The sequence below is a fragment of the Nannospalax galili genome, unplaced genomic scaffold, assembly GCF_000622305.1.
Source record: "Nannospalax galili isolate Female #2095 unplaced genomic scaffold, S.galili_v1.0 scaffold85, whole genome shotgun sequence".
NCBI classification, from domain to species: Eukaryota; Metazoa; Chordata; class Mammalia; order Rodentia; family Spalacidae; genus Nannospalax; species Nannospalax galili.
Genome location: NW_008358866.1, coordinates 8,825,823 through 8,837,227, shown reverse-complemented (window position 1 = coordinate 8,837,227; position 11,405 = coordinate 8,825,823). Strand labels below are relative to the sequence as shown.

The window sequence follows — 11,405 nt, the reverse complement described above, 5'->3', positions numbered from 1 at the left end:
TGGGCTTCAGGCCCAGCGGCATGGCGGCCGGCTCGGGCGGCCCCCGCGGGCGCAGCGACACCGGAATGGCGGTCGCCTGCACCGGCCGCCCAGGGCTCGGCCCGTCACCGGCCACGGAAGTTTGGCGAAGGCGACGGCGAAAGCGCCCGGCTGCCCGCGGGCGGCCGCCACAGCCCCGTGGAGGCCGGACGCCTCGTCCGGAATCCGGCCCCGCCAGCCTGGAAAGCCCGCCCGCCGCCTGAGGGAGCTTCCGGCGACGGGCGGGGCCTCTGGGGTGGGGCGGGGCTTCTAGGCTTGGAAGGGGCGGAGCCTCTGGGGCGGGGCAGGGGCGAGGCCTGGTATGTGGCGCAACCTAGTTCTGCTCAGAGGGGACTTCCGGCTATGAGTGTTCTAGCTGTCCCAGCCTGACCTATGGACCGGAAGTGCTGCTCTCAAAATTGCAATTACTTGGGACTCACAATAGCTGCTTGTTGCCTTGGGGAGGGTTTTAATTTTTTTTGTCTATAGGCTAGACTTACTAGGTAAAATATAAGATACCGGCTCTCCTATTATGAGTGTTCTTGTGTGTAGAGCCCAGAGGGGGCTTCCTCAGTCTTTATCTTATAATTTAATGTGTATAAGTATTTTGCCAGCATGTATGTATGTACAGGACATGCATGCAATACCTGTAGAGACAAGAAGATGGTGCCAGATCCCTTGGAACTGGAGCTACATACAATGAAAGCTGGGACCTGATCTTGGGTCCTCTGCAAAAGCAGCAAGTGCTCTTAACCCCCAGTCATCACTCCAGCCTTTCCATCTGCTTTGAGATAGTCTCTCACTAAACTTAGAGTTCACCCATTAGCCTAGACTGGCTGACTAGAAAGGCTCAGGAATCTTTCTAAGCCTCTCCAGCTGTGGGATTACAGGCCAGCACCACCACACTCGGCATTTTATGTGGGTACTGGGAATCCAGACTTGGGTCCTCATATTCACGACAAGCACTTTACTGACTGAGCTATCCCCCCAGCTCATTTTGTGTTTTTGAGACAGGGTCTCTAGCCAAGGCTGTTCTGGAAGTCACTATATAGCCCAGGCTGGCCTCAAACCTGCAGTAATCCTACATCAGCCTCCAAAGTGCTGGGATTACAGGTGTGAGCTCCCTTGTCTGCCTCACCTACCTATTTGGGGCTTTGAATTTAAAAAGTAAAATGCTTCATTGTGTTTTCTCACATAGTCAAAAGATTATAGAGACCTACATGATTTTGAGACCAAAAATACATATTGAGCAACTAGAGGTCAATCCAGTTGTGGAATTTTAGAAACTCCTTGGGGTAAATGGTACCATGGCTGTAGCAGTAGATAAAAGAATGATGCTTGAGCTGGAGAGATTGCTCAGTGGTTAGGAACACTGACTGTTCTTGTAGAAGACTAGGGTTTTATTCCCAGCACCCACATGGCAGCTAACAACTGTCGGTAACTCCAGTTCCAGGAGAACCGACAGCCTCTTCTGTCCTCTGTGGGCATTGCATGACACGGGTGCACTTTCATACATGCAGGCATAACACTCATACACATAAAATAAAGATAAATAAAATATTTTAAATAATATTGTGTTAAATATAATAATAAAAAAAAGAATGATGTTGTACACTCGCCCTAAATGGGACACCTATCACAATCTCTTCTCCTAAGGCTCAGAGCTCATTGTGGATGAGGGGGGCAGAAAGATTATAACTCCCCAAGGTGGTAGATGAATACAAGGAAACTGTTGTCTAGATACCACAGGGTAGTTTCATATATGACTCTAGAGTACATGTGATAGCATGCACAAGACTTGTGCAAGCCCAAGCCAGATAAAAATCCATCATGGATAGGGGAGGTAGATGAGAAGGCCCAGGCCTAGCCGAGGCTCTATTGGCAATTGGTAGCTCCTGGGCGGTCAGTTTTCTTTAGGGGTATAATGTCTGGTAGGTGACCAAAGACTCTAAAGGATAAACCCACATCCAAGTGTACTTGGCAACACATATTAAACTTGATAGGCCTTTAGAAAAAGAATAAGCTAGGCATGGTGGTGCATGCCTTTAATGCCAGCATTTGGGAGGCAGAGGCAGGCGGGTCTCTGTGAGTTCAAGGCCAGCCTGGTCTACATAGTGAGTTCCAGGCCAGCCAGAGGTATAGGGAGACACTGTCTCAAAAAAAGAACATGAATTCGGGGGTGGTAATAAGTAGGGGTGGGGAAAGCGATCTGAATGTGATATTATACTGTATGACATTCTCAAAGAATCAACATTAAAAATATTTTTATTGCCAGCCATGGTGGCACATGCCTTTAATCCCAGCACTTGGGAGGCAGAGGCAGGCGGATCTCTGTGAGTTCAAGGCTAGCCTGGTCTACATAGTGAGTTCCAGGACAGCTGGGGGCTACAGGGAGACCCTGCTTCAAAAAGACAAAAAAAATTTATTATTTTTATGTGTATGAGTGTATTGCCTGCATGTATGTAAGTAGAACCATGTCATGAAATGCTGAGGTCAGAAGAGGGCATTGAATCCCCTGGAATTGGAATTACGGATGGTTGTCAGGTGCCATATGGGTGCTGGGAATTGAACCTGGGTCCTCTGCAAGAGCAGCCAGTGCCCTTGACCACTGAGCCATCTCTTGAGTCCCCCCAATTTTTTTAAAGGAATGATGCCCTGGAGAGAAAGTAGGGGCATTCCATGACCTGACTATGGCCAGCTCAGGGCCTCAGCTGGCAGAGGGAACTTCAGTTCTATGGTTTATCTTCCACTGCTATGCCTATCATCATAGATGGTAATTTCAGTAACCTGAAGTCCTGTTTCATTGGGGACTGGCATAAGGTGCCCTTGAGGAGCACATATTTTCTCATTCTGTTCATTAGTGCATTGGAGGCTTTCTTCAGAATCATCTCAAAATGAATTTTCATGCATAAGAAGATGATACATGCTATGAAGCCAAACAGCTTTCAAGATATGATTAGACCCCAGACTTCTGTTTCATGTGCATAAAAGTTATTTGGAGTTTGAAATGTTAATCCTGCTCTCCAGCTCCATAGGGAACTTAGTCTGGAACTGACAATAGGAGCCACTGCTGTCTCATTGAATGAACACCTTCCCGAACAGTGGCACCTATATGGCCTCCTGTGCCTCAAGTGCCCATTGCATATGGTGAGGACAGGACTCACCTTGCTGTGAGTTTGGAGAGGGTGTGAGACAGATCCTGGGTCTGGGGCCCTGACTGCCAACCAGCCACTGAGACCCACCCTCTACTAAGAAGTTTCAAAGGCCTTCCTTTCACTAATGTTGTCTCAGTGGTCCTTCAGCTGCTGCTTGTAACCAGACCCAACTCCCTCAACATCCCAGCTCCGAAAGAAATCATGATCCTCTCTTCTTTGTGTTTAACTAGCCAAACTGAGATAGTCACCCTCTGAGATATACACACAGATACAGTTCTGGGTATAGTGGGTATAGTTCTTGCCCTGCAAGCATGAGGACCTTGCATCAGATTCCCAGCACACATACTTAAAAGCAAAACAAAAAACTAGGTAGAGTGTGGCATGTGCTTCAGATCCCAGTACTGGGGAAGCAGAGACAGGAGGATGACTGGGGCTTGCTGACCAACAAATCTAGCTGAATCTGGGAGCTCCAGGTTCAGTGAGAAACACTGCTCCAAAAAATAAGGTGGAGAGGCTGGAGAGATGGCTCAGTGGTTAAGGCCATTGGCCACTGTTGCAGAGGACCCAGGTTCAATTCCCTGTACCCACATGGCAGCTAACAGTCGTCTGTAACTCCAGTTCCAGAGGATTCAACACCTTCTCTGACCTCTGCGGGCATTGCACAATACGGGTGCACTTACATACATACAGACAATACACTCATACACATAAAATAATGCCAACTTCTGCCCCACCCCCTGAGACACACACACGTATGGTGAACACTCATGCAAGCACACATGCATCTGCACACACATGTACACATGAACACATAAAAGTTGAGACCTCTTAAAGCCTCATTCATTAGCCATTAGATAATGATGCGTGTAGCCTCTGAACAGTACCAGGAGTAGAAAAGTTAGATAACTGGTAGTATTGTTGAGAAATAGTTCTGACCCTGCGGAGTTCCTGAAGGAGTCTTGAAACCCAGCAGTCCCAAGGTCACACTCAAGAACAAATGCCTGACCATGGCAAAGTTACTGTTAGAAGCCAGGTAGGCTCTGTAAATGTCTCTGTAAAGGCCTAGCCACGGAAAGGAGTATCTCATCAGTATCAGAGAAGTGCCCATTGCATATTCCTCTTCATGATCCGGGCTTCCTAGACTTGGCATACTTAGAGAGCGCTTAATGAATATGTTGAGGCAAGAACAGACATGTATTCTATGTCTATGATGTCACAACCTCATTCTGTGCTTATGACAACCTTGAAAATATTCTTCCCACTTTACTGTTAACTGGTGATTGAAAGTTGGACTAGCTGCTATCACAGCCATGCCCTGGGCACCATGACTGGGCAGAATTTCAGAGCCTCCAAATGTGACTCAATCGTCATAGTTGTAAGTCTAGGTTTCCCCGACAAAATAATTTTCCAGGACTGTTATGAGGGTTAAGTTATAAGAAAAGTGGTTGAGGAGAATGGGTAAAGAGCATGATCTCATTTTAGAACAAGGCTGAAGGGGTTCAGAATAAGCCACCCCAAGACAGGCCACTTTGGAGTATTGATTCTTTCGAGCTGAAGACAGTTGAGCAACAACAGATGCAGGGAAGTATCCCTGAGTCCCCTTGACCTTCTCCTTGCTGCCTGAAGCAGGAAATGAAACTTGCCCTGTGAAAGATGTCTCCTCTGTGCCAAGAAGAGATAGATGCCTGCCTTATTACCAGGTGGACAGATTCCCACATCTGCAAGCAACACCTAACTAAAATTTGGAATTCCTGTCTTCTACTAGTGCCTCCCATATGTTTTCTAGTCACCTTTCCACAATTTGCCAGCATTAGCTCTTGTTTCTCACATTTACAATGCTTTGTTAGAAGGGCATATAAGCTATGGGGCCTTATACCTTCTATCCTCTTTTACCCCCAACCCATTCTGTCAGAGATAATATGTAGGGCCTCATACATGCTAAGTAAGCACTGTATCACTAAGCTACATCCCCCAGTCTTTTAAGATTTAGGTTGAAAAGATGACCCAGTGGGTAAAGGCGCTTGCCAAGTCTGAAGCCCACCCTGGAGCCCACCTGGTGGAAGGAAAGAACCAACATCTACAAGGTGTCCTCTAACCTTCACACGCATACAATGGCACATGCACACATATGCTCGCACACAAATAAATGTAAAAGATAAAAATGAAAAATGTTCCTATGCTTGTGAAACATGATGTGTGCTTTTCTATTATTAATATGTCTTTGGTTGAATTCTAAGGGCAGATCACAGAACTTAAGGAGGTAGAAGAAAGTTTCTGTCTCTACACTGCCACTGACTTTGCCACTGAATCTCATGCTTCCTAGTCTGTCTCTTCTGTCTGCCAATGCATATCAGTCTCTGTAGCTCAGCTTCCTTTCTATCATAGGACATGATCACCCAGCACCCTACTTCTGTATCCCTTCTTATCCACTCACCTTTGTGTCCTATCAGCAACCTAGCCCCTGGCTATACCCTTCTGTATTAGTCAGGATTCTCTAAAGAAACAGACCGGGTAGTTCAACAATGGCTGCATCATGCTGGAGAGGCTAAGAATCCAATGGTTGCTGGGTCCACAAGGATGGATGTCTCAATAGTCCCAATCTGGTGCTGAAAGCCTGACAAATCCAGGAGATATACTAGTCTTCAGTCTACAGCAGCAAGATGAACTTACCAGTGAGAGAGAAAGTGAACGGCAAAAAGTAAGCTCTCATCTGCTGTGGCCTTTTATAGGGCTGCCATCAGAAGGTAACACCCACATTTAGGGTGTGTCTTCCAGCTTCAGATGATCCAATCAAGAAGATCTCTCTCATTTCAGTTAGTCCCAGATGCAGTCAAGTTGACACCCAGGATTAGCCATCATACCTTCTGACATCATCAGAGAGTTACACCCTTTTTTTTTTTTTTTTTGGTTCTTTGGAGACAGGGTCTCCCTGTAGCCCCAGCTGTCCTGGAACTCACTGTGTAGACCAGCCTGGCCTTGAACTCACAGAGATCTGCCTGCCTCTGCCTCCCGAGTGCTGGGATTGAAGGTGTGCACCACCATGCGCAGCCACATTTTTTTCTTCTAAAGATTTTTATAGTCTTTAAATGTATTTACATACTGGGCTGGAAAGATGGCTCAGCGGTTAAGAACACTGATTGCTCGTGCAGAGAATCCAGATTTGAGTCCCAGCACCCACCTGGTGGCTAACAACTGTCCATAACTCCAGTTCCAGGGCATCTACCTCTCATCTGACCTCCACGAGCATTGTGCACATGGGTGTACTTAGACAATGCAGATAATACACTTGTACACATAAAATAAAAATAATAAAATATAATTTTTAAAATGTGTTTACATTCTGTAAAGTATCCAACTAATGTGTGCAACTTAATTTTCCCAGATTAGCCACATTCATATCAAGAGATAGATGTAAAATTATATATATATATATATTCTCCTCTCCTCTTGTCCTTTATCCATGGATAATCTATGCTAACTTCTAATATTGTAGATTTACTAATCTTGTAAATTCCCTTCTCAGGTAAAGAAAGGTCACTCCTCAGTTCCTGCCTCCAAGGTCCTGCTTTGAGTTCCTGCCTTGGCTTCCCTGGATGATGGACTTTCACTTCTGTTTCATTATAGAAGCACGATCTTACCTGGCTCTCTGGCTGGCATGCCTTCTTAGAAACCAGTGATTATGAGCATCTCTGATCTATCTCACCCTGGAAATCCACCTCCTGAATGCTGGGGATTATAGTCATGGACCACCAAGCTGAGCTCTTACATATACAATTTTATTTTTGGTCTTTTTGAGACAGGGTCTCCCTGTAGCCCCAGCTGTCCTGGAATTCACTATGTAGACCAGGCTGGCCTTGAACTCACAGAGATCCGCCTGCCTCTGCCTCCCGAGTGCTGGGATTAAAGGCATGCACCACCACGCCCAGCCCTATTATATATACAATTTTATCAAATGGTTTTATGATATGACCGTAATGATTCTTTTCAATGTGTATGTTATACAGATTTCTGAATGTTAAATGAACGTTGCAACTCTTGAGATGAACTTGACTCTATTGTGATGTATTATTTTATATGTTCTTGGGTTTGGTTTGTTACTATTTTAAGTTGTTTTTTTTTTTCCTTATTAGCCTCTTTATTTTATTTTTTATCTTTTTTTTTAAATTGAAGGTCCCTTACTGTTCTTTCTTCCTTGAATGGACAAGACCAAGGTAAGAGGGAGAGCAACCAGCTGGCACAGGGAGGGGTCATTTCCACACCATTCCAGTAACACACAACAAAATAGACAAGCGCAGTCACTATTGCTGCTAGAAGTTGACAGCATGGAATAGGGAGGGACAGATAGGAAGTAAGGATATCCTTAAAAAATACAGTCCCCAAGCCCTGAAACTGGGAGTCTAGGGAAGAACTATGTCTGCTTCAACCCAAGTGGAATCAGAAAGTCAAAAGCAGTTTGGGAAGGTCAAACTGTTAGGGATGGAGGGAAGAAGATGGTCCTGGGGTGAGGGGGGAATATTCGGCAACAGGGGTGAAAGACTGCCCTCCCCTTACTGGAATCCCCCCAGTCCCTCCCTTCTGGCAGAAAAGCCTGTCTGGGGCTGCTAGATGCTACAGCAGAGGGCTGGGGGTAGCTCACAAAAGCCTGCCCTCCAGGGAGATGACAGCACTGCTACCTAGTTTTTCTGCCAGGGTGCAGCTGTCCTTGACCTCCACTTAGCAGTTAGCTTGCAATTCATGCTTGACCCCTCTCAGCTTCTTCTGAATGGCATTCTTGGAGCTGGCATAGATTATTTTGCTCTTAAGGGGTGCACTCTCAGGAGCCAAGAAGATGAACACCAGGTCTTCCTTCTTGCTCTCCTTGGTCTTGTAGGTGGTGTCATTGAGAGCATTGTAGCACACCTGGTCTGGCAACATCTTGACAGAGGTGGTGTAGGGGTTGTCGACAGTCTGGCCCACATTGCCTATCAGGCTCTTCTTGCCCTCCTCCAGGATGATGTTCTTGTTCTCACTCAAGCAGAACAGCACTGTTTTCTTGCCTTTCTTCGCTTTCTCCAGCATTGAGAACTTGAGCACCTTCATGCCACTGAATACTTTGATGACACCATCAGAGACAGCCACACCAGAGGCCATGGTTTCTGGAAGTGAAAGTGAGACAAGGAAAGCCGTGGAGGAACTGGGTCACTGCAGATGCTGCCGGGATCCAACTGAGCTTATTTTGAAATTTTTACACCTGTGTTCATGAGTGATGTTGGCTTATGGTTTTATTCCCTTGTAATATCCTTGTCAGGTTTTGACATGAGATATTATGTCAGACAAAGCAAGGACTTTGGATTTTGCTTTGAGTGATACAGTGATAAAAACCTTACTACTTAAGGTTTTTGTATTTGCTGAAGTGAAAAAAGCTTAGATGTATTAAGGAGAAAAATAATGTCATGGTTAGTTTTTGTCAACCTGACACAAGCCTAGATATACCCGGAAGGAGGGGATCTCAACTGAGGAGTTTCCTTCATCAGATTGGCCTGTGGGCAGGTCTGTGGGAAATTTTCTTAATTCCACAGAGGGCCCAGCCCACTGTGGACAATGCCATCCCTGGGAAGGTAGGCCTGGGCTATATAAAAACAGTATATGAGCCAGTCAGGGGAAGCAAGCCAATGGGTAGCATTCCTCAATGGTTTCTAGTCTAAGCTATTCCCTTGAGTTCTTACCTTAGATTTCCTTGATGATGGACTGTGGCCTGTAAGCCAAATAAACTCTTTTCTCTTCCAGGTTGGTTTTGGTCAGTTTTTATCACAACAACAGAAACCATACCAGAACTGAAATCGATATCAGAAAGTGGGTTATTGCTGTGATAGACCTATGTTGTTTTGGGGAGGATTGTAAAAGTGTTTGGAATTTGGGCTGAAAAAGCTACTGAGTGCTCAGAGCTCAATAGGTTCTTCTGTGAAAGCTTAGAATATCACACTGAAATCAATGCAGGCAATGGAGGCCTAACTTGTGACTTTTCAGTGGGAAACAAAGACTCTATCTGGTTGTTCATGTGATGTTTTGGATTAAGAATCTGTGGAAGTGATATGTTTGCTTTACTGGGACACTAGGTGCTGGTCAGCTTGGGCTGAAGAATCACTTGTGATTAATAAGAGACAAGCCTCATTGAGGCAAAACCTTCTGGGGAATATTTTCTCAATGTCAGCACAGGAAGCTGTGGTCCAGAGGAGGCCAAGCCTGAAGCTCATATTGGAAGCCAAACTTGACAGTGTGTAATAATCTCTCCCATAGGCCTGCCCTCACCTCCCTTTACTTCCCTGGGCTGCACAGCCTCTGGGAGTCCTGGTGCCAGCACCTTTCCTGGTCCCCAGGAGCCCACTGGACCAGTCCCACCCTCATGTTGCTTTGCTTCCTGGGCTGCACAGCCTCCGGTGTCCTGGTACCAGTACCTTCCCTGGGTAAGTCCAACGTGCCCACCAGGTCTTGACTCCTGCAGCCTCTTTCACCCTTCCAGCTCCCCCTGCCGAGTCTCTCCTCCTAGTCTGGGTACAGCCCCATTTGTTGTCTTGGCACCCCAGACACCAGGGCCAACCTCTCCACCCAGAGCCACCACTGCTTCCTGATCCTTTGCATCTGGACCAACCCAGTTCTTCCCTATGGTCCCCAGGAATCCTCTGGGCCCAGTCCCACTCTCACCTCCCTTTACTTCCCTGTGTGGCACAGCCACCAGCTTCCTGAGACCAGCATCTATCCTGGGCCCTTCTCCCAGGCCAGCTCAGCCCCCAAATTCTTGAGGGCGGCATCTTTCTTGGAGGGACCCAGACCTTAGGAGAAAGCCTGAGATCATCTGAACCTCATCTCACTTGGGCCTCTATGGGAATACCTTAAGACAAAAGCAATTAGGCCACTCCAGTATAAATTCAAAAGAGAGAACCTAAAGCCTACACCAACCAGCTTTTCATACCCAACAAGTAAATCACAAAGTCACATAAAGTTTACAAAAAGAAGCAGATCTAAACAAAGGAAGGTTTGAGTCTCACACAAGAATCAGAAACTATGAAGAAAATTCACATGTCAAAGTCACAAAGAAAAAATAATAACATGAAAAACAAAAATAATATAGCCCCACCAAGTACCAATAGTCCTCTAGAGGAGTACAGTGAAAAGAAGGATCCCCCTTCAAAAAAAAAAAAAAAAAAAAAAGAACAGTCATAAACATGATCAAGGAATTCAACAAATTTAAAAAACACATGAACAAACAAATCAAAGAACTAAGAGAAGATAGGGATAAACTAATCAAATTCACAAAAGAGAAACAGTGAAGAAAACTCAGATTGAAATGAAGAAGGAAGTGAAACACTCAGTAAGCCAATTAGAAATGACAGGGGAAAGCCTCACCAATAGGATGAATGAAATGGAAAACAGAATATCAAGACTGGAAGATAAAGTGGACGAATTAGACTGCTTTCAAGCAAAGATTATGAAAAACTTAAAAAAACACAAGGATGGAATATGCAAGAATTGTGTGACACCATAAAAAAACCAAACTTATGAATCATAGGAATACAAGAAGGAGAAGAATCTCAAGACAATGGTATGAAACAGATCTTCAACAGGATTGTAGAAGAAAATGCCCCTGCCCCCAAAAAAGACATGCCCAAATACAAAAAGGATATAGAACACCAAAATAGACAGGACCAATAAAGAAACTCTCCATGGCACATCATAGTAAACACACTAAAAGTTCAGAACAAAGAGACAATACTGAAAGCTGCAAAAGAAAAACAACAAATCACAAATAAAGAAAAACCCATCAGGATTACAGCTGACTTTTCAGTACAAACTATGAAAGCCAGAAGAGCCTGGACCAAAGTATTCCCAGTTTTAAATGACCACAAATGCCAACCCAGATTACTTTATCCAGACAAAATGTCTACTGTAGTTGAAGGGGAAAGAAAAATCTTCCATGACATAAATGGGCATGAAAAGAATTCATGTTCACAAAACCAGCCCTTCAGAGAGTTCTTGAGGCAATATAAAAAGTGGAAGAAAGGAATGACTATACACAAGGAGTGATGTAAAGAAATTCAATGAAGGTATAACTGTGGAAATGCACAGTTATATCAAGAATGTGAACAGAAATAAAAATGACAGGATTCAATACACAACTTTCATTAATAACTTTAAATATCAATGGACTGAACTCCCCAGTCAAAAGATACAAAATAGTTGAATGGATTAAGAAAC

General features: G+C 44.9%; 2 pseudogenes; both read right to left on the bottom strand.

Annotated features, from left to right (window-relative positions):
* Positions 1 to 2,757: 2,757 nt before the first annotated feature.
* LOC115068315 lies at positions 2,758 to 4,544 on the bottom strand (annotated as a pseudogene).
* A 3,342-nt stretch (positions 4,545 to 7,886) lies between these two features.
* On the bottom strand, positions 7,887 to 8,303 carry LOC103725252 (annotated as a pseudogene).
* Between the last annotated feature and the right edge of the window lie 3,102 nt (positions 8,304 to 11,405).